This window comes from Benincasa hispida, chromosome 6, assembly GCF_027475165.1.
Source record: "Benincasa hispida cultivar pf3 chromosome 6, pf3_genome.v1.1, whole genome shotgun sequence".
NCBI classification, from domain to species: domain Eukaryota; kingdom Viridiplantae; phylum Streptophyta; class Magnoliopsida; order Cucurbitales; family Cucurbitaceae; genus Benincasa; species Benincasa hispida.
This window is the reverse complement of record NC_143483.1, coordinates 52100362-52121589: the sequence shown is the minus strand read 5'-3', so window position 1 is coordinate 52121589 and position 21228 is coordinate 52100362. Positions and strand designations below refer to the sequence as shown.

The 21228-nt window shown below is 36.3% G+C and overlaps 1 pseudogene; it reads left to right on the top strand.

Moving 5' to 3' along the window:
- The first annotated feature begins 5210 nt into the window (after positions 1–5210).
- Positions 5211–7201, top strand: LOC150035750 (serine/threonine-protein phosphatase 7 long form homolog; annotated as a pseudogene).
- Positions 7202–21228: the final 14027 nt, after the last annotated feature.

The window sequence follows — 21228 nt, the reverse complement described above, 5'->3', positions numbered from 1 at the left end:
GTGTACTAAGTGCTACATATCGTTGAGCTATACTACACGCACGCCTAGTGGAAGTACACGATGAGCAGCACGCTGCGATGGCCTCTCGAGAGCTCTCTTTCCTCACTACATGATCGCCCACGAACTCCTACACGATCGCTTAGCTATTACAATAAGACGATTGCCTTCCCAAAACCTATACGATCACCTATCTTTTACTATACAATCGTGTACCAAGTGTTACACGATTGCTAAGCTTTACTATACGATCGCATAGTGGAAGTACACGATGAGCGGCACACTGCGATGGCCTCTCGAGAGCTCTCTTTCCCTACTATACGATCGCCTACAAACTCCTACATGATCGCTTAGCTATTACAATTAGACGATCGTTTTCTCAAAACCTATACGATTGCCTACCTTTTACTATACGATCGTATACCAAATGCTACACGATCGCATAGTGGAAGTACACGATGAGCGACATGCTGCGATGGCCTCTCGAGAGCTCTCTTTCCCTACTACACGATCGCCCACAAACTCCTACATGATTGCTTAGCTATTACAATTAAACGATCACCTTCTCAAAACCTATACGATCGCCTACCTTTTACTATACGATCTTATACTAAATGCTACAAGATCGCTAAGCTTTACTACACGATCGTATAGTGGAAGTACACGATGAGTGGTACGCTGCGATGGCCTCTCGAGAGCTCTTTTCCTCACTACACGATTGTCCACAAACTCTTACATGATCGTTTAGTAAAGAATTTGAATCTTTGCAGTGCGCATCAGAGTGATTTAAATCGTCGACCTCCTTTAAAACAAATCTGAATCTCTGCAGCGTGTCAAAGTCTCGTCCTATCCCATCCATATTATTTTCCCAATGCCGGACCCATGGGTCGAGTTTTGAAAACTCGATGTTTTAGCTTATAACCCCCACTGTTTCTTCTCATTTCCTCACACTGCTTTCGTTCCCTCATTCTCCTCACTCACTGTCTTTTCTCCTCACTGCCTCTCAACCTTTAAGATCAACCTCTCATTTTCTCCTCACTGCCTTCAAAAAATCTTCTTCTTCTCCTACATTCATCCATTAAATTGTGAGGTTTATACCTTTTACTATACAAAATTTCATTTTTTTTAAAGAACTATACATTTTGTTCCTATTCTCATACTATTATATATATATATATATATATATATATATATATATATATATATATAGTTTTTGTTGCTGTTTGGGAAACAAAGAACAAAAAAGGTAAGTTAAATTTGTGAGTTTACTATTTATTTATTACTAGTTTTATTATATTGAGTAGATCTATCATGTTGAATTCAATAATATTTACATATTGATGTTAGTAGTTCTTTCTCTATTAATGTTAATCTTAGTAGTTATTATTAGTGTTTAATCTTACGGTTGGGATGTTATACCAACATGTTAATCTTATTTATATTTTGTTTGTTTTTGTTTGTATTTAAGTATAGTTTATTGTTATGTTTCTTATGATAACATTCGTCCATTAAATTGTGAAGTTTGTACCTTTGATATTTTTAGTTTAATACAAAATTATTATGATTTTTTGAAATATATTTCTTATGTTATTTGATTTTTCTAGTATTAACTTTGAAAACATAGTTTAAAATAGTTTGAAAAAGTTTAATTTAATTTAATTTTTTATTTTATATTATATTTAAAAAAATAGTTTAAAAAAGTTTACCTCATTGTAATGTTTAAAAAGTTGATGTTTATAGCTTAAAAACTTTAATATTTTTAGTTTAATACAAAATTATTGTGATTTTTTTGTATAAATTTCTTATGATATTTGAAAAGTTTAATTTATTGTTATGTTTAAAAAGTTTATGTTTATAAATTAAAAGGTTTAATACAAAATTATTGTGATTTTTTAATATACCTCTTATAAAAAGTATAATACAAAATTATTGTGATATTTAATACAAAGTTTAATATTTTTTTACCCACAAACTTCTTATATGTCCTATGTATATTTCTTATTGTGATTTTTATTGTGGTTTGTTTTTGTTTAAGTTTGATAATTAATAGAATAATTAGTAATGTATTTTATTTTTTATTTTTTTTTTTAGAAAATGGCTGGCAAATGTTTGGGATTTTTGTTGTTTACAAATGGTAATGTGATTGATGGTATTGATGGAGTTGACTATGACCAACCACCAAGTGGGAGTTTTAGCATAAATGTGAACAGTGGAATTGTATTTGAATAATTCATTAAAATGGTTGGGATGTCATTAGTGTAGATATGGGAACAAATCAGATAGAAATAATATATAGACATCCTAACCTAGAACCATCAGGATCAATAAGGTTTATGTCATTCCCTATTTCGAATGCACAAGCTATGAACTTGATATTCTTAATCGCAATGCCACTGCCGAATTTGGTGCATTTGTATGTAAATGTAAATAGGATAGGGGTGGATATAAACTTGAATACATCATTTAGCCAGTTTGAAGATCCAACTGAATGTATTGATCCTGATCCGGAGTCAGTTGCATCGCCATGTGACAATGAAAATATGGTGGCTAACAACCTGTACAGAGATTTCAGAAACGGATGATGAATTTGAAGAGTTGGATTTCGATGGTCGTGAACATGAGTTACTTTCAGATACATTCAACGATTTGGATATGAATGTACTGGATAGCATTCGAGAACATGACCCAATTGTAGCCCCTGTGGACGTTGACAATACTCAATTGTATAAAGGGATGATTTGTCAAGACAAAGAAATGCTACAACATGCAGTCAAATGTTTTGCATAAAATGTCACGCACCATATGAGGTTGTTGAATCGACACCGACGATTTGTACAATTCGGTGTAAGAAGTGGGAGGAAGGTTGCAAATGGAGACTTCGTGCAATAAAGAAAAAATCACATGGCTTGTTCAAGATCACTAAGTACGATGAGCAGCATACATGTTTTTATTCAGAACTGAGTCAAAGTCATGTGCAATTGGATTCATCAATTATTGCACTAAAGTTTTGTGATGCCGTAAGAGAAAAACCATCTATCAGTGTGGCACAACTGCAGTTCGACATCAAATCAAAGTTTGGATATCATATTCCTTACCATAGGGTATGGGAGGGCAAAAGAAAAGTGTTGGCTAAAGTGTTCGGTGATTGGAATAAGTCTTACAAATTGTTACCCAGGTAGTTGTATATGGTGAAGCAGACCAATCCCGGAACATGTGTAGGGTGGAGAGTGAAAGAAACGCTTACTAAAGGCCATGTTATCCTAACTTCTGTATTTTGGGTATTTAGTCCTTGTATAGAAGCTTTTAATAAATGTCGGTCGATAATTCAGATAAATGGTACACACTTGTACGACAAATATCGAGGAAAATTGCTGATTGCTACATCAGTTGATTCGAATGACCATCTTCTTTCACTTGCATTTTTCGTTGCTGATGAAGAGTCCGTAGACTCATGGGGATGGTTTCTGAAACATCTGAGAGAAATTGTAACACACGAAGAGGTGTGTTTAATTTCAAATCGACATGCTGATATAATCGCAGTAGTGAACAATCCAACAAATAATTGAACGAGACCAAAATGTCACCATCGTTTCTGCTTACGACATATCGTCAACAACTTTAATAAAAAGTACAGATTTAATATATTGAAAAATTATGTTTATCGTGTCGGGTGTCAGTTTCAAATTCGGAAGTTCAATAAAGCAATTGAAGATATCAAAGAAATAAATCAGAACTGTCCGAATTTTTTTGACAACATTAGTTTAGAGCAATAGACTCAAGCACATGATGGAGGGTTCAGATATAGGTGGATGATGACAAATCTATCAGAGTGCATAAATGGAGTCCTCAAAAAAGATCAAATGTTACCTATAAATGCTCTTACTCATATAACATTCTTCAAATGCGTGAATTATTTCGAGAAAAGAAGAGAAGAAATAAGGGATATATTGGAGGTGGAGTAAAAATCCAGGTACGCACTAGTAAACATGAAGTACAATTATACGATCGGTATGAAGGTGTGTTTCATGTGAAGACCGGACCTCATAGTCTCAATGCCAAAGGAGAGAATGTTCAAATATTGAGGCTAAACAGGTTCGAGTGGTACTGTTCATGTAATAAGTGGCAAGCATTCGACATTCCATGCTCGCATTTTGCGGCCGTTTGCTCACATTTTAACATGAACTACGAAGACTTTATTAAGGACTACTAATGCTGAATGTTACTCTCCTCAATTTCAACCTGTACCGCATGAAGATTACTGGATCATGCATCCTAATATGCCCGTCTTACATCCTGATCTATCGTTGTTGAAAAAACCTGGTAGACCAAAAAGTTCACATTATCACAACGAGATGGATTGGACAGAACCAGTTAGTCGATTATGTGGATTTTGTAATCAGTTAGGCCATAATCGAAGAAAGTGTCCTTCATTACTAAGATGGGCTCCAGATAGTTAGGGATTGAGAAATAATTATTTTTTTTATTATATATTCATTTTATTGTATATTCAATTTTTTTATTATAATTTATTGTATATTCAATTTTTTATAATAATTTATTGTATATTCAATTTTTTTATTGCAATCTATAAAGTTAATACATTATTTGAAAAATAAATACTTCTTTTATCATGTATATTTAATTAAGTGTAGATACTTTTATTGTATATTCAATTTTTTTTTTATTGTAATCTATAAAGTTATACATTATTTGAGAAATAAATACTTCTTTTATCATGTATATTTAATTAAGTGTAGATACTTTTATTGTATATTCAATTTTTTTATTATAATTTATAAAGTTGTACATTATTCTTTTAATTAAGTTGTACGTTATTCTTTTAATTAGGTTGTACATTATTTAATTGAGAAATAAATAATCTTTTTATCATGTATATTTAATTAAGTATAGATACTTTTATTGTATATTCAATTTTTTTTATTATAATTTATAAAGTTGTACATTATTCTTTTAATTAAGTTGTACATTATTTAATTGAGAAATAAATAATCTTTTTATCATGTATATTTAATTAAGTGTAGATACTTTTATTGTATATTCAAATTTTTTTATTATAATTTATAAAGTTGTACATTATTCTTTTAATTAAGTTGTACATTATTTAATTAAGTTAATTAAGTTATACATTATTCTTCTAATTAAGAAATAAATATTTTTTTTATTGAGAAATAATTTTTTTTTTCTTTCAGATCATGGCTTTAAACCCAGGACTAGTTGATCCCGATGTTTTGTACGACCAATCCATTCATCGATCATCTGTCGTATGACGAGATCGTACTACTGCAGAAATATCTTGCAGGCGTCAAGAGGCAATTATCCAACGCACTATCCCACTCCATCCTCGAATACTACTGCTACTGCACACATCTGGATTCTATGGGGTTGCCAGATTGGGATTTATTCAGTTGGACTGGCATCTGATCACAGCCTTGGTTGAGAGATGGAGACCTAAGACGCATTTCATATGTCTATTGGAGAGTGCACTATCACTCTACAAGACATAGAAGTGTTGTTGGGGTTACATGTTGACGGTGAGCCAGTCACCAGAGTGATGTACGATGATTGGTCACAAGTTTGTCAACTGTATCTTGGTGTGACCCCACCTGCCGACAAAATTAAAGGATCGAGGTTAAGTTTGATATGGTTAGGAATACAATTCCGTGAGCTCGCAGATGATGTAGACGAGGAAACCGTCATAAGATATGCACGAGCATATATACTACAAATGATGGGTGGACATCTGTTTTCCGACAAATCAAGTCATTTTGTTTACTTGATGTTCCTGCCACTATTAGCTAACCTCTATGATGCGGGGCGGTATTCGTGGGGTGGAGCATGTTTGGCATGGTTGTATAGACAACTATGCAAAGCAACAAGACCTGAGGTTCGAGAGATAGTTGGGCCTCTCATACTTTTGCAACTATGGGCTTGGGAGCGATTTCCAACAATGGCTCCACAACTACAACATGTTAATGACGCTCAGTTAGCTGGACGAGCTTACGGTTCTCGGTATGTTATTTTAATTCAATTTAATTTTTATATCACTGATCTAGTTAATTTAGATTCTAAATTATCAATTTAAAAATTTAGGTAGAAAGACAAATTTTGTGTGACTAGGACAACCACACATGTAGTCAGCCAGTACAAATACATGTTTGATCTGCTTCAACCTGATCAGGTACATTACACTGAATCTAATTAATTATTTTATACACATTTTTATTGTATTTATCTTTAATATTCTCCAATATAATATTTAGTGTTTCAGGTTATTTGGGAGTTGTACAAAATTATTATGCATACTTTAACCAATTTCTGTATGAATGGTCAAAACATATGGCGGATGATGAGTCATCTCATATGTTTTCACATTGGTGAGTGGCATCTTTCTGACAGGGTGATGAGACACTTCGGTTTTTAGCAAGATATCCCATCGCCTTGTAATATTGAACCCCTACTGCATGATATCGACTTAAGGATTGTAAATTGGTCCGAAAAAGTTGCACATTCGCACTACCATGTAAGGTTTATTGCAGTGGGGGTATCTATTGATCAGTTTGACAGAGATGTCACTCAAGACTACATTCATTGGTACAATAATATCACAAGGTGCTACGTCACTCGTCCGAGAGCAGCTGTGGGTCATTTGATAAATGAATAAATATTATCTAATTATTTTTAATTTAAATTTATTTTAAATATTATCTAATTTTTTTATAATTCACAGAGATCGAACAATAGTAGACTTTGTGATATTGCGAATGATCCGAACCAGGTTCTTGTTATATATAGTGACAATCAAAGCTATATGGAGGAGATACATTATATGTACGATATACCTATTGTTCCTCCACTAGCTCCTAGACGTAGAGGACCTGTACCGGAAGAGGATGAGTTTGATGAGGTTACCCATAATGTGGAAGAGTTGCCCCCTGTGATGCAGACGTAAAGTCAAACTGATTATGTTAGTCCGATGATGATGATGCCAGCATTTGGTTCAGGACATTATGACTCAGAGGCTGGTCCTTCGTCTTCATATGTGCATGGACATGGTCGGGGTCGTGGAGAGCATAATGAATATTTATATCATGAAGCGCCTGCAGAGGTACCTGAGCAACATCAAGAAGAGCTAGAGCAACCTCAAATTCGAAGTCGATGACGACAACCAACTCGAAATCGATGACATCCGCCTTAAGGAACACATTGATTTTTGTAATTATTTTTATATAAATGAGATATTTTAATTTACACTTTTTTATTTTTATGAGATATTATTTTTTTTTTAATTTATTCTTTTTAGAGTTTAAATAAAATAATAAAATAATAAAATATTTTTAGAAATTATTTTTATAAAATGAAAATTAAAAAAAAAAAGAAACACAAAGATCGAATGTTGAAAATTCGACCCAACATTGAAAAAAAAGGTAAAGGTCGAGTGTTGAACCCTCGACCTATTAAAAAAAAAACAACAACAATATTTTTCTAAATAGTTTCAAAAGTACAATATTTTTATAAATTGTTTTTAAAACTACCATATTATTTTAATTTTCCCGATATTTAGAGTATTATTAAAAAAATTTAATATTTTTTTATTGGTCACTTAGTTAAAATATTTAATGACACTTACCACAAAATCCAATCCTTGTAATTGTCTCATAATATTCCAAACGCTTCATCTATAATCTTGCACTGCCCTTTAAACACTTAATGAGAATTTGAAAAGAAATTATAGAAGAATGTTATCCAAACCAAACTATTTAAATATATTTATAAAGTAAATAAATAAAATAAACAATTTTTGGTAAAAAATAATAAAAATAGTCTGCGAAAACTAGAGTTGGGTTCGAGAGCCATTTGTGTATAAAAAGGTATTAGCATCTCACAACACTCGTTTAGAAAATGGTGACCAAATTTTAAATCTTGAGTCGAATTATTCTTTAAGTAAATTCATTTGGAAAAATAAATTTTTTAAAACAACGTCTTATTTTACACCTCATTTTTCAAGGAACTCGTTTACAAGGAGATCCATGAACGTAAGCGGATCGTCCAAATTCCATTTAGATTGAAAATAAACATTTACAGCAAACATACAGATTATGCATTTTAACAAAAATTACAACATGCTTTTAAACTAGTAAAAGAGTTTAGAGATTATATCTTTGAAGAATACTTCTTCACGTAAATCCCTCGAACAGTCACGAACTCCTCGAAAAGCAACAAAACTCGAACTAAAAGGTGAAGACACTATCACTTGATCAACAACAGACTTTTGTTGCATTAAATAAACGTACCCATACCTTGAATAATCATCAGTGAAAGTGATGAAATATTCATAACCTCCCCTGACTCTTACATTCCTCGGACCACAAAGGTCTGAATGCACTAGCTCTAAAGGCTCTTTGGCCGTATGACCTTTTCCAGTAAAAAGGCATATTAGTCATTTTTCCTTCAAGGCATGACTCACACACACAAGTAAAGAATTTTCTTCTAACTCGTTTAGAAGTCCATTCTTCACCAACCTCTCAATCCTATTGAGATTAATGTATCCTAATCTTAGGTGCTAAAGTTGGGCATTTTCTTTAGGAGAAATTTTAAGTCATTTATTTTGAGTTACGACAGTTTTAAACATCTCTATGTTATGAAGGACATTTGTTGCTAATGGCCTTAACACATACAAATTATTTTCCAATTGTGCAGAACATACATCAACACCTTTCTTAGTAGTAAACACTTTATTATAAGAGAAAAGAGTTGATATTTACATTCCAACAAATACTTTACAGAAACTAAGTTCCTTTTTAAATCAGGAACTTCAAATACATCATTCAAAATGAGAAATTTGTTCTGTAAAATTAACCGGAGACCTCTCATTACTCCAGCTGAGACGACGTGCCCAGTTCCAACTCGCATCGTTATCTCACCAACACCAAGCTGCCACCGAGAACTAATTTCCTAAATGAAGAACAAACATGGTTAGTGGCCCCAGAGTCAATAATCCAAGCAGAATCATCATTCTCCACTAAACAAGTTTCCAAAACAAGCAAATCATATTTGCCTTGTTTGGCCTTCTTCTTCTCTGCCAAATATCTGGGGCAGTTCCTCTTCCAATGCCCATCCTAGTTGCAATGGGAACACTTTTCTTTGTCAACCCTCACTGGTTGTCTACCCCTTGGAGCAGCAGGTTGTAGTTTAAGAGGTGCCTTTCTCTTACCACCATTCTTCTTCTTCCACTTTTTGGTACTAGAGGTAGAAGGTGCAGACTTAGTTCCAGAGGACGAACCTGTTGGGGTTGATGCCCAAAGTCTCGTGTCCTGTAGTTTGTAAACAGTTTGTACGAACGCTTGTGTTGTTAATATATGATATTTACTTCACATCTTGAATTTTTGCTCATTTACTTGTTTTATTTGCTTTACCACAAACCAATAAACATAAAATCTCTGGTTATCTGTATGTGACTCAAGCATGTATGTGGTGACATACAAGTAGATCATATCTTGAGTGATAACCAAAATGGTCTGTAGTATATGGATATAGGAGGGAAACCTTATCCTGGTAACGCTACGGATGTGGCCCACTTTGTGGAATAGTCACAAGTGTTTTAACTTATCATAGATGATCTGATCCTGATAATTCGTGTTGGGGACATACGAGCAGAGGCGTCCTATACAAAGAGTTTGTATAAGACCTGACCACAAAGTGTTAACGTCTCGTTATATAACACCGTTCATGACAGAGACTTCACTTCACTAGGATGACCATAGGTAACATGACCTCAATCCTGAGTGAGTTGGGAACTCCTGCCATTGAGGGCGGCCCTTTGATTTGTATGGGTATGAGTGGCTAGGTCGCCGATTCAAACCTACCATTTTGGGGATTCGTCTGATTTGGGAGCTGGGAACTCAGCTATACAAGATGGAATTCACTCTTTCCCCGACGTAGGGGTAAGTAGATAGATAGCTCTCTTAAGGGCTGATTCCGAGGCTTGAACAATGTGGCGCCACACACCTTCTCTTGGCCCAAGAGGTGTTCACACATAATTGGACTATGTTGTATTGTTCATTAGAGGAATCAGTGGTACTTAAGAAGTGAGATGTAACTACATGGGTAAAACGATAATTTGGCCTAGCTGTACTTACGAGCATGTATGAAGGGTCATCGTACTCATGATTGGTTATATCTGATAGACACAGAAATATATCTGTGGTAAGAAGAGTTCAGCTGTTGGTCTTTAGTGGAATGCCTGACAGTTAACGGATGGTGGATCTCGTGGCTAAAGAGTTTAGTCAGCTATTCACGTACTATTGGAGCTTCAAGCCACAGGTCTATTAGGTCCCCTGGGTAGCTTGGATAAAGTCGAGAACAAGTATTTGGGTTAATTTGAAATGTTCAAATTGACAAGAGGAAGTTCGATTATATATGATATAATTGGACTGGTTAATTATATATAATATAATTGGCAAATGTATGAGATACATTATTTTTGAGGAAATTAGATATAATAAATATGATTTATATCAAGTAGAGGAGAAAATATTATAGTAGATATGTGATATCAAACTATATGATAAAAATATAATATAATTATATTAATTAATTAATTAATTGGTTAATTATATGATAATTAAGCCAAAATTCACATTCGGACGTGGGTTAGTGGACAGCGTCGGTTATTGTAACCGATGAGTTAAAATGAAAATTGTTTTCATTTTTTCATCGTTCGTCATTCGCCAAAAAAGTTTTCAGAAGCGCGCGTTGGTGAAAGAAAACGAATGCTCGAGAGACTATACAATAGCTCTTCTCCACCTAAACGATCGTCCTTCGCGTGCCTAAACAATTGCACACTCTCGCCTACACGATCTGATAGCTTCTCTAAATGATCGTATAGTGTGCCGGTTTTATTAAACGATCTTATACCTTTTCCAAAATGATCGTTCAGTAAATCCTACATGATCGTGTAGCTTATCCTAAACGATAAGCACTTCTGCTATGCGATAGCGTCGTTTTCTCTCCCACTTTCTTATTGCCTACACGATTCGTGTTTCCTCCATCCTCTACCAAATTCATCAAAGCCCACCCTTTGGGTTTTCACTCCGAGAATACTCAGGGCTAATTAGTGGTGTCGTCGTTCTTTTTGCGGCGTTCGTGTTCGCACTGATCGTGCTGCTACAGTTGACGTTCCTGCCGGGTGTTGGTAGATTTGTTGGAGGGTTCTGCTGCATTGGGGTTCTGAAGTTTGAAGATAGTCTTCAACTGGTATGGAACTCTTTCCCTATTATTTATCTTGTTCTAAGCATGCCGTTAATTAGAATTTATTTGCATAATTGTATGTATTGAATGTATAAAGTTGTATTTCGGTCACGGTGAGATCGGAGCGATCCGAACATGCTCATGGAACTCTCGGTATGAGATCCTTCAATTGGTATCAGAGTCAATTTCTGATACTTCGATTTCAATTGTTGCAACAAAATGTAATATACATTCATGGTGGGTGAATTTCTATGCTGTTTTAATTGTTAAATCTGTTGTGGATGTGCCAGATTAATGGATGTTTTCGGGATGTTTAGCCTCGGTTTGTTTTAGATCCTTTTACATTTGCGGTTATGTGTAAAGGCCCCTGCATTTTTGGGCATTAATAATCCTTATCGAGTCTGTATTCAAAGTTTATTTGAAGTTTTAAGTCGTTCGTCGAAGTTCTGGGCAAAGGTTGAGCTCTTCGAGAAAGAAGGCAATCTAGAGTTGATCGCATCGTGCAGAAGAAGTTCTACGCGATCGCTGTTCATCGCATTGTAAAGATGAAGGAGTACTTGATCTCTGGTGAACGAATCAGTTAAACGATGGGGAATGCGATCAAGAGTTGGTCGCATCGGGTTGACGATCGAGTACGCGATCGCTGAGTATCGCGTCGTAAACGATGAGATGCTCGCGGATCACTTAACGCGCGTGTGCGCTAGATGATCATTTAGTCAACAAGCTTCATCGCTTAGTAACTGACTAAACGATCGCTTAGTATCGCAAGGTAAATCATTTACCTGGTTGCACGCATCGTGTAGACGATGAGACGCTCGCTTATCGTTTAAAGCATGCGCTAGACGATCGTTTACGTCAGCAAACTTCATCGCTTAGTAACTCAAGGTAAATCGTTTACCTGTCATCGCGCTACACAATTGCATGGACGGTCAGGCTTTATAGCCGCATCGTCGTCTACGTGATCGTTTACTTATGCTCTTATCATCTAGTGCGTGCTGAACGATCGTCTACCTGCTGGAGTTTGCTACACAATGAAGACCTCCTGGCGGTCTAGGATCCGGTTCGCCTGTGAGTCGGTTTGCTCGATGAAAAATGTAATAGATAGGGTTTTTCATTCCTTTTTTTTTTTGTAAAGGCTCATCTCGATCCATTAATCCTTTGTTTATTACATGCGATGTATTTTTTTTTTATATGTCATATGGTATGTTCATATAGTAAATCCCACCTTAGGTTATGCAATTGTCATGCATCATCTCTTTATTGTAATTGTTATAATTGAGAGAAGCATGATTTAATTATGTAAGAGCATGCTCATACATTATATAATATAAGAGTTATATTTATGCATACATAAAAAGCATTGACATGCAACATCTTTATATTATAATTGTTATTGTATAAGGGTGAATGAAAGCATGTTTTCTTAGTTGTTACGTGTTATATAAAAGTTATCTATATAGTAATGACCGGACATTGCATGAAGCATGACACATAGGTTATTTTATAAATGTTATAAACGCCTCGTTGTGCACAATAGTTTTAGTTGTTTCTTTTTAAAAGTTAAAGAGAAATTAGAACTAAAAGAAATAAGAAAGACATGCATGCTCACTTATGTTTAATTCATGGTTTTAAAGTGTTTAAAACTTGGATCACATAGACCTAAGATCACGGTTCTAATATGATTAGCAACCCTAAGGCTTTAATCTTTTAATCAATTTAATAGGATTAAATTGGCTAATAAAAGGTTAAAGTGTAGAAAATCTATTGGATCGATATGACAACCCTAGAGGGGATGAATAGGGTTTAATTAAACTTTTTTTTTTTCTAAATTAACCCAATTAAACTAATTAATACACTTTTTATAAATAATAAGAAAAATTCAATTTAAGCAACAAATAAGATGACAAAAATGTGATAATTTAATTCTATCAATTTTTAGCAAATAAATAAGAACAAACTAAAACATACAATAAATTGCTTAAATTAATTGCAAAAATAAAAAGGAAAGAGTTAGAGAAGAAGACACCGTAATTTTTATAGTGGTTCGGTCAAACTCGACCTACTCCACTCCCCAAGCGCCTCTTGGGAATTTGAGTAAAATCTTTCCGACTCTTTCCATGGATTAGAGCCCAACTGTTAAACCACCACTCCTTTTACGGGTTCAAGAGTAAACCCGATCCTTTCCACAATTTAGGATCAAACTGTTACAAATGTTGGAATTTTTGAAGAACACAATACAACTCTCACTAGAGTGGATTTACAAGTTTAAGCACTCAACAAGTTTATCTTGACAATACAATAACACTTTCTCAAGAATAAAATAAAAAGAAAAATTGGGAACTTAGAGAGAGCAACAATGAAACTTTTGAGTTTTGGAGGATTATGAAATGTAAAATTTGTTGGTTTAAAAATTGGAAAGGAAGATGGTTTATATAGAGATGGAAATTTTTTTAGAAACCATAATTAATTTGGACCATTGGATTTTGGAAAAGAAAAACCAATGGAGATTTTAAACTAAACTAGTCGTTAGATACAAATAAAATATAATATTAAATTCATTTTCTTTTGAAATTCCTTTTATTTTTAAAATTAATCCAAAAAAAAAAACATACCATGTGTAAAAAACTAGCCGTTAGGCACAAACATAAAATAATATTAAATTTATTTTCCTTTTAAATTTCTTTTTAATTTCAATTTTTTTAATTTTAAATCAATCCAAAAATTAAAAGTCCATCATATGTTAATCTCTTAATGATCCACCATTCAACCAATATGCTGTCACATGTCTACATGCAAATGGTCTGGTTATGCCACGTCATCCACCACGGTATTTTCTCTATAGACTTGTTTCGGTCATATCGTCTTCGTTTTAGCTCCGATTTGAATGATTCAAGAGGTGTTGGAATCGTTGTTCTGAGCTCTACGCTATGGACATATTAAAACACTAAGATTTTTAGTAATTAAAAATTGAGTTTGTTATCATCAAAATATTGATTAATTAATTAATTAAAATTAATTAATTTGAGATTAAGGGCCAAAAAGCCAACAAAATCTATCTATAAGGGACCTTTTGTCTAAGGCGGGTTCTGTTTAGGCTGGGGTATTTAAGTTGATGGAAACGTAACACCCCTACCTTGGAACTTACCAGAAAGGTGAATTAGATATATTTGATGCATGCATTCAAGTTAAGAAGTGTTTAAATGTGACTACTTGAACTTGTTCATATTTCATAGACAAACGTTGTTTATGAGTAGAGTTTAAAAAGATGACTTAGACTAAAATCAGTAGCCGGATTGTCTAGGTTAATGAATCCTTAGGTAGAACATTCAGTGGGAGGTACTTGGGGCATGAGATGCTTCACTTAAACCTTTCACTTTTCTCCTAAATAGTCTACACCATGAGATCTATCCTCGGCCTCGTGGCACCTATGGCGTGTCCCCCCAACGGATGGTGTTTGGGTAGGTCAATATCAAGGTGGATGGAGAGAATGTTCATAGTAAGTGGGAGCGGGAAGTACGACAGCATATCCCTCGATCTCCTTCGTTAGGTTGAATAAAGTTACTGTACATCGCCTCGAGGCACTCTGGGAGTGTCCCCCTAAAGGATGGCAGTATTGCGAGTTTCTTTATTTGATCTCCTGTAAGAGGATAAGGTAACTTAGTTTCTTGTCCTAATCTGTCTTTTCCCTACGGTAAGCACATTAGGGTGGGACTCTGGCACTAAAAGCGAGGGGTTACACTTACGCAGAATAGTTAAAGGTTAACGATTCTGGACCGAAAAATGGTAGCTGTTAGCTTCAGTTCTAAGAGTTGGTTCTGCCTGATGGTTGAGAATGTCTTATCTCAGCGAAGAGGCACATGATCACCCTACCGATGGCATTTGTCCTGCCTCAATGGGGCATCATTGCAAAATAGAAGTCTATAACTTAGGGTACTTGAAACTGTTTTGCAAAACTGATTGGTTTAAAAGTGGTTTAGCAAAATCTAATAAAGTTTTGTTCGTATTTTCAGCAACATCTTCAAATGGCAACAGCCACGTTATCGTTGTTAAGCACCGAAAAACTTACTGGCGATAATTTCTCAACATGGAAACACATGATCATGACGATCCTAATCATTGAGGATCTCATGTTTGCTCTCACGGAGGCTTGTCCTCCTTTTCCAACTCCAAATGTTGCTCGAAATGTTCGGGAGGCATACGAGCGATGGACAAGGGAAAATGAGAAGGCCCGAGCCTACATCTTGGCAAGTTTTTTTGAAGTCTTGGCCAAGAAACATGAGCTTATAGTCTCAACGCGTGAGATCATGGAGTTCCTGCGGAGGATGTTTGGACTGCCGTCTCATCAGCTTATGCATAAGGCTCTTAAATACATATTCAACTCCAAAATGTAAGAAGGCACCTCTATTCGTGAACATGTGCTAAACATGATGGTCTACTTTAATGTGGCGAAGTTGAATGGGTCTACCATCGGTGAGAGCAACCAGGTTAGCATAATCCTGCATTCTTTGTCCGAGAGCTTTCTGCACTTTGTTAGTAATGTGATGTCACACCCCGCCCCCAGACCACATTCTCAGCCTGGAAGAGGGATGCGGCTGCAGCAATTATCAACCCTTGAGCTGACACTTACTGCCTAATGATTCTTGCGGAATAACTCTGATACCATATTATAACTTATACACAGCGGAATGATTAAGTCAAGGAGATAAACTATAACAGATTAAGTAGGCCCATCTTTTATTAGATAGTGAAATAATGTTTATACAACTTAAGGACTTAACAACAAAGTTTACAATGACAACCGTAAAAACCCTCCGAAAGTGTAATTGGGGCACGTGGCAGACCTTGACCTTAGCAGCACCCTGGAACTCCTCATCTTCCGCTACCTGAGGGGGGGAGGGGGGGATTAAGAAAACATTTTGAAGAGTGTGAGCTACTAAGCCCAGTGAGTGGTTCTTTTAAGATGAAATTCACTTTGAAAATCATCATTTTTGGGAAATCGATCACATGCCAACACTCGCATTATAACTCATTCATAGTCAAAGATATAATCATGTAACCAGTAATCTTTATCCCAAAAGCTACACGTAGCATGCATATCATATCATCAATCAATGCAATCATCTATGGAAACCTTCCTATGGCCCCAATTCCCGCCAATGTGCACATCGACCATTTTATTTATCCCGCTAGTCATGCTTAGGTACTTGACCATATTTCCCACCGGTCGTCACCGACTATTATTTCCCGCCAACCGAAGCTGACCATATTTTTCCTGCCAAGCACGTTTTGTTAAGCATGCTAACTAAATCCCGGGCATAATCTCAGTTTCCACAATCACACACAAACAATATCATGGCAATCATCCTATCACCAAAAGCATGTATTTTGTATCTACAGATGCATATATTCCAATATCAGAGTATAAAGCTAAGTGAATACTCATAATATGCATTTACTATCAACACTGTATAAGCACACAATATTCTTTATTTATCAAAGCAACATAACACTCACGATGTATCGGAACTATAACGCTGTAACACTCACACTATGTGTTAATTATCAAAGCTATAACACTCACATTATGTGTTAATTACCAAAGCTATAACACTCACCTTAATTGCTTAGGAGCCTTTCTAATAGTTCTCTTTTCTATCTCGGGCTCCCTTTTTACCCCTAGAATCCAGATCTAACTTTCAACTTAGATTACTCATAGTTCTAAACCTTATTTTGAGATACTTCCTTCTACAAAACTATTCTAAAATGTTTTATCTTACCACAAAATCTTAGCTTATAACTCTTCATGGTTTAACCGGAATCATCCAAACATCAAGACTGGCCCAACTTACCCGATAGCTCGACCCCTCTGTCTTTTTCTCATTCTCCAGCCCAATTCCTTAGAGCTTTTTCTCCGGCAGCCTTACCATGAAAACTAGACTCTCTTATCTTTCAGATGGCTTTGAAATTACATCAAACGCTCGAGCAGATTGGGAGATCTCCTCGTCTTAAGTTGATGCATTCTCCTCCACCCTCACTGTCCAATGCACTCTACTCTCCTCTTCTTTTTACGAATTTTATGATTTGTGATTTGAAAATGAAATCCCAAAGGCTCTATTTATAGGCATCCAAACTCCTATGGTGTTGACACCACCTACTTGGCTGCATGGCCAAATGTTTAATCCTCCCTTTATCAACGTAAGCTGACTTCACCTTGGTTCAATGTGTTCTTCCCAAACGCATCCAACACAATTTCTTAGGTTTAAGAATTTCTCTTAATCGGACATCTAAATTTTAATTGACGTTTGCCCTTACGTCTTCAAGCTTTGTTTGTATTCAATTTAGGGTTTTCAATGCATAATCTATAAGATCGTGGCCAAATTCAACGCGTACATGCCCGACCATTCGATGCACAGGCGGTTTCCTTCGATCGCGTGGGCGTGACGTTCGAATGAGGCGTTCAGGCTGTTCTCACTCTCGCTTTCTCCCACTTTTTCACTAGTCTCGCTCTTTCCACTATCGCTCTCTCCCACTTTCTCGCTCACAATCTCGCTCTCTCCATTATCGCTCTCTCCAACTTCCTCGCTCAAACTCTCGCTCTTCTCCAATCTCGCTCTCTCTCCCATTCTCTCGCTCAAATCAATCTCGCTCTCTCCCATTCTCTCGCTGCCTCTACTCTCACTGGTGTTGCTCTCTCCACTCTCATTCTTTCCAATCTTGTTAGCTACTGTGAATATGGTTTATCTCCGTGCAACTTCCACACGAATTTTCCCAAATAATTTTCTATATTCTCCTCAGTTCTTCAATCCTTTCTTCATTATTCAGGATTTAAGTCTTCAAGGTTTTCTCCTCTTTTTATCCTTTTAGGGTCCTCTCTACTCGTACTCTAGGATCAAATATGGTTATTGTAACTATAATACCTAACCATTATAGTTTACATTCACTCTTACTAATTGTTGATCCACACAAGGTGATAATTATTACAGTTATTATGAAAATTGTAAAATTATTAGATTATTTACATAACATAGGATTTAACTTTCTCCTAATTAACCCCTTATCACTTACTTAAGTAGGAAAATGGAGATTCGGGTTTCACATGTGATTCTTATCAAAGTGAAGTATAACCTTACAACTCTTCTCAACGAGTTGCAGACATACCAATCTTTACTGAAAAGTAAGGAGAGGTAGAAGGGTGAGGCAAATGTTACTTCATCCTTCATAACGTTCCATAGAGGTTCGACCTTAGGAACGAAGTATGCACCTTCTACTTCTAACTCTACAAAGGGGAAGAAGAAAAAGGGTGGTAAGGGAAAAGGGAAAACACCTGCTAACCAATCACCTGTCGCCCCAGGGAGGCGTCCACAAGTTGCTAAAGGAAAGTGTTTCCACTGCAACCAAGATGGACACTGGAAGAGGAAGTATCCTCAGTATCTGAAAGAGAAGAAAGCAGCTAAGGCTAAGGCCAAGGCCAATAAAGGTAAATGTGATTTACTGGTGCTTGAAAGTTTTTTAGTGGAGAATGATGATTCTGCCTGGATAATTGATTCAGGTGCCACTAACCATGTTATTTCTTCTTTTCAGGGGATTAGATCTTGGCGACAACTGGAGGCTGGTGAGATGACGATGCGAGTAGGCAACGGGCACGCCGTCTCAGCTGTGGCAGTGGGAGGACTCCAGTTAGCTTTACAGAATAGGTTTTTTTTAATTTTAAATGATGTATATATTGTTCCTGAACTAAAAAGGAACCTTATTTCTGTAAAGTGTTTATTGCAAAATAAATATACTATCTCTTTTGATGTGAATAAAGCGTTTATTCATAAAGATGGTGTTTTTATTTGCACAGCAAATCTGGAATCAAATTTATATGTGCTAAGGCCGTTAGCCATTAATTTCCTCTATAATACTGAAATGTTCAGAATTGTCGTAACTCAATCAAAACGTCGATGAATTTCTCCAAAAGAAAATGCCCAACTTTGGCATCTATGTTTAGGGCACATCAATCTCAATAGGATTGAGAGATTGATGAAGAATGGACTTCGAAGTGAGTTAGAAGAAAATTCTTTACTTGTGTGCGAATCTTGCCTTGAGGGTAAGATGACTAAACGACCTTTTACTGGAAAAGGTTCTAAAGCCAAGGAATCTCTTGAGTTAGTACATTCTGACCTTTTTGTCCTATGAATGTGCGAGCCCGAGGTGGCTATGAGTATTTTATCAGTTTTACTGATGATTACTCCAGGTACGAGTATGTTTATCTTATGCAACGGAAGTCTGAATCCTTTGAAAAGTTCAAAGAGTTCAAGGCTAAAGTTGAAAATGCATTAGATAAATGGATTAAAATACTTCAATCGGATCGGGGTGGAGAGTTTTTGGACTCGGCATTCCAGGACTATTTGATAGAACATGGAATCATTTCCCAACTCTCAACACTGGGTACACCTCAGCAGAATGGTGTAGTGGAGAGAAGAAATAAGACCTTGTTAGACATGGTTCGCTCGATGATGAGTTATGCTTCCTTATTGGACTCGTTTTGGGGTTTCGCAGTGGAGACTGCGGTGTACATACTCAACTGTGTTCCTTCCAAGAGTGTTGCAAGAACACCTCTGGAGTTGTGGAACAGGCGTAAAGCTAGTTTACATCACTTCCGCATTTAGGGTTGCCCTGCACATATGCTTGAGGTTAATCCCAAGAAGTTGGAACCACGGTCGAGGTTGTGCCTCTTTGTAGGCTACCCCAAAGGTACACAAGGGGGTTATTTTTATGATCCAACGGAAAATAGGGTGTTTGTTTCAACAAACGCTACTTTCTTGGAGGAGGATCATATAAGGGAGCACAGTCCACGAAGTAAAGTCGTGTTGCGTGAGCTTTCCAATGAAACTACTGAAACTTCAACAAGAGTTGTTGAAGAGCCTGCTACATGAACAAGAGTTGTTGATGGGAGTTCATCCAGTAGGTCGGTTCCACCTCAAGATTTGAGGGAAACTTGACGTAGTGGGAGGGTTGCGAACCCACCCATTCGCTATCTGGGTTTAACGAAAATCCTTGCTATGGTAGTAGATGGCGATGTTGAGGATCCATTGTCTTATAAGAATGCAGTGGAGGATGTTGACTGAGATGAATGGATCAAGGCCATGGATCTCGAGATGGAGTCGATGTACTTCAACTCAGTATGGGATCTTGTAGATCAGCCTGTTGGGGTTCGCCCTATTTGTTGTAAATGGATCTATAAGCACAAACGGGGTGTTGATGGGAAGGTATAGACCTTCAAGGCTCGACTTATGGCAAAGAGTTATACCTAGGTAGAGTGAGTCGACTATGAGGAGACTTTCTCGCCTGTTGCCATGTTAAAGTCGATCCGTATCCTCCTATCTATTGCAATTTATTATAACTATGAGACCTAGCAAATGGACTTCAAGACGACCTTTCTGAATGGCAATCTTGAGAAGACGATTTATATGGTGCAACCCGAGGGATTCATAGCCCAAGGTCAAGAGAAAAAGTTTTATAAGCTGAATCGGTCTATTTATGGGCTGAAACAGGCGTCTCGATCTTGGAACATACGGTTTGATACTGCGATCAAAACGTATGGCTTTAACCAAAACATTGATGAACCTTGTGTCCACAAGATGATCATCAACGCTTGAGTAGTCTTCTTAATGTTGTACGTAGACGATATACTACTCATTGGGAATGATGTAGGTCTACTGACTGTAGTTAAGAACTGGCTAGCAACCCAATTCCGAAGATTTAGGAGTGGCTCAGTTTGTTCTAGGTATACAGATCTTTCGAGATCGTAAGAACAAAGTGCTAGCACTATCTCAGGGATCATATATTGACAAGATGTTGCTCAAGTACTTGATGCAGGACTCCAAGAGGGACCTACTTCCGTTCAAGCATGGAGTCACTTTGTCTAAGGACATGTGCCCTAAGACGCCTCAAGAGGTTGAGGCGATGAGACGGGTCCCA